This window comes from Cajanus cajan, chromosome 3, assembly GCF_000230855.2.
Source record: "Cajanus cajan strain Asha chromosome 3, NIPB_CcT2T_4, whole genome shotgun sequence".
NCBI classification, from domain to species: Eukaryota; Viridiplantae; Streptophyta; class Magnoliopsida; order Fabales; family Fabaceae; genus Cajanus; species Cajanus cajan.
The window spans coordinates 2,794,230-2,797,212 of record NC_138519.1 but is presented as its reverse complement, the minus strand read 5'-3'; the positions used below and the strand labels follow the sequence as shown (position 1 = coordinate 2,797,212).

At 35.3% G+C, this 2,983-nt stretch overlaps 1 pseudogene; it reads right to left on the bottom strand.

Moving 5' to 3' along the window:
* Positions 1-233: 233 nt before the first annotated feature.
* On the bottom strand, positions 234-1,872 carry LOC109800637 (putative UDP-rhamnose:rhamnosyltransferase 1 pseudogene; annotated as a pseudogene).
* Between the last annotated feature and the right edge of the window lie 1,111 nt (positions 1,873-2,983).

Sequence of the window (2,983 nt, the reverse complement as noted above, 5' to 3'; positions counted from 1 at the left end):
TTTACTGTTAACTTTCAACCAAAAGAAGTAGCTAAATGTGGCAACAAACTTGGAAATTAAATCCAATGTGCAACAAGTTTTTCTAACGCGCAACAACAAAATAAATAATTAGATAAAATATTTTTTTAAAAAGTAATTAAATAAAAAAAAATTTAATTAAAATTAAAATTATTTTTTTTTTCTAACAATAAGAAGTTAAGATCTATAAGAAAAACCCACTCACTAGTCACTGCTAGCCAAGTAATTCGTTTTACATAAAATGATTGTTCAAATTGTTAAAACAGAACAGTGATACACAGATTTTTTTATAAAGAGAATGTTAAAACATGAAACAGTAAAACTTAAACTACAAGCATGAAACATTGCCACACAACACAACACAGATTACTTTTCCCAACTCTTCAACTTCATATTTATATCCAGATTCCATCCTTAAGAAACTGAACAAATGCAGCTATGTAATGATCCTGGTGCAGCTTCAAGTTTCCTACAATTGCAGCAGCTTCTCCTGCATTAATTCTGATCTTCTTTCCTTCCTCCAACACCATAGCTTGTCTAAGAGACATAGCAATGTCATTTCTAGTGAACGACCCATCTTCGTTTCTGTTCACTTCAATAGCTAAACCCTTATCCACCAAAAACCTTGCATTAAGAGGTTGATCTATAATGAAGGGTAATACAACTAGGCTGAGACCAAACTGCAAGGTTTCAATGACAGAGCCCCAGCCAGAGTGAATCAAAGACCCCCCAATAGATGGATGTGCCAATATTTCTTCTTGTGGTATCCATCCCTTGCAAACAATTCCTCTATTACATGTCCTTCCATGAAAATCATAAGGTACAGAATCCTGATCAGTGCTTGCCCAACTTGGTTTTCTTAATGCCCATAAAAATGGCAATTGAGACTCCTCAAGTCCATAAGCTATCTCAAAAACTTGATCCTTGCTCAGGTTGGACTCACTACCAAACCCCACAAATACAACTGATTTGGATGCTTGCTTATCAAGCCACTCAAATATATCACCACTACACTCATCAACAATTCCTCTCTCTCTCTCTGCCCTTTCTATGGGCAATAAACCTATGGGAATCACAGGCTTCCCAACTAGTTGTTGGAATGCATTCAGATATTCTCCTTCAATCTCATAGCAGCTGCGAAATAATACAGCTTCAGAGGAAATGATTACCTTGGAAAACCTTTCCAAGTCACTTATCCCGGAAGCATTTTTTTTGTTGGCATCAGCATAAATAGCTTTTGCCTCGTGCCTTCGAAAAGCCACTGAAGATGGAAATGTCACCCACTCTGGTGATGCTATTAGACTTTCTGGTGAAATGGGAGTTTTCCTTGTACCTGGTTGTCCAAAGAATGTCACCGCTGGAGCAGATAAAACATTAAAGTACAATAGCTTTACCTGAAACTCATGAGCAATGTCTTTCATCCAGTGGGGACTAAAATCACAGATTATCCAATCTGGCAACTGTTTTGCCACAAATTGCTTCACCGCATGCTGCAGTTGGTCATATGCAACCTTTAAGTACTGAATTTGTTCAAATGGAATGTCTACTGTGGCCTCAGCACCTTCTGGCAAGAGCTCTTTGTCTAATGATGGCAAAGGAAGTTGTACCAATTCAACCAAATGAGATAAAGTTGAAGGAAGTTTGGGAAGCCTTTGAATGTTTTTGGGAGTTGATATGAAGGAGACACGAACACCAGCTTTGGCTAAGGCTATGGAAAGTTTGAAAAATGGTATCAAGTGGCCAAAAGCAGACCATGGAAGCATAACTACGTGAATAGTATTCTCAGCCATTTTCTAGCTTTGCTTGCTGCTTTCATATGCTCTTACTCTACCTCTTATTATAAGTTATAATTGTGGTTGGTTACGTGTTTAAGGTATAGGTCTGCTTCTTGTATTTGCTCTATCTAATTGGAGAAAATATCTATCCTAACCATTAAGCTTTACTTTATACGAAAATATAATGCGAAATAATTTTTGGACGAAGCTGGTAACAATCCACTTGTGACTTGTTTATGTATCGTTGTAAAAGTATTATATTAAAAAGTTAGAGCTTTGAGGAAATCCGGAAGTGTTGCTGTCTTTATATAATTGCCTCGTGTATCCCGAATTCTCGCAAACAATCATTTTCTCATTGGAATTGTATTTTTGAAGATATAAAGCCGTTGGAGTAATTTTAAATCGAAAAGCTACGTTTTTTCTTTTCCTTTTTAATGTTATAATTAATAACGTGACTTAATCACCAAATTAAATTCCCGAGTTTTTTACTCAAACAATACCATTTAAAATTTTTTTTACTCAAATAGTAACTGCAAATTTATTTTTCCAACTAGCATGATTTTATTGTTCATGTCTATAATAGACCATTCTAATTTTAAAACGGACCCTTTCAGATTAAAAAATAGCACATGATGAATGGATCAGAATGAGCTGTTCTGAATCTGGAACAGGTCGTTCTAGCCTACAGATTCAAACCTTTTTTTAATTTTCATTTATCAAATACCAAAACTCAGAGACTACCATCAAGTGATTAAATTTATTAAATATTAACATTATAAATATAACTAAATAAATTTATTAAACTTTATTACAACAATAAAAATCAATGGTGGCGAAAACTGAATTCATGACCAATATTTGGATATGTCTTCCTAGTGTGACCAGGGGTGTGACAATAGGAACAATTTTTTATATGATTATGTTATTCTCTAATGTCCATCTCTGTTCTAATCCTGTGAGACTTTAGCCGACCCTTGAAAGTTCTCTTAAGTTCTAGATTTGGCCACAAAGTTGGAAGAAACGTAACATCCGAGAGAAGTTTGACCCGCTGGGAAATTTACAGTAAGGTTAAATGAAATGTGGTATGATTGCAGCAAGTTCCAGAAAGTTCATATCCCTTGCTCGCATGACTCGCTGGGAGATTTATAATAAGGCTAAATGTAATGTAGTGTGATTGCGGCAAGTTCCAG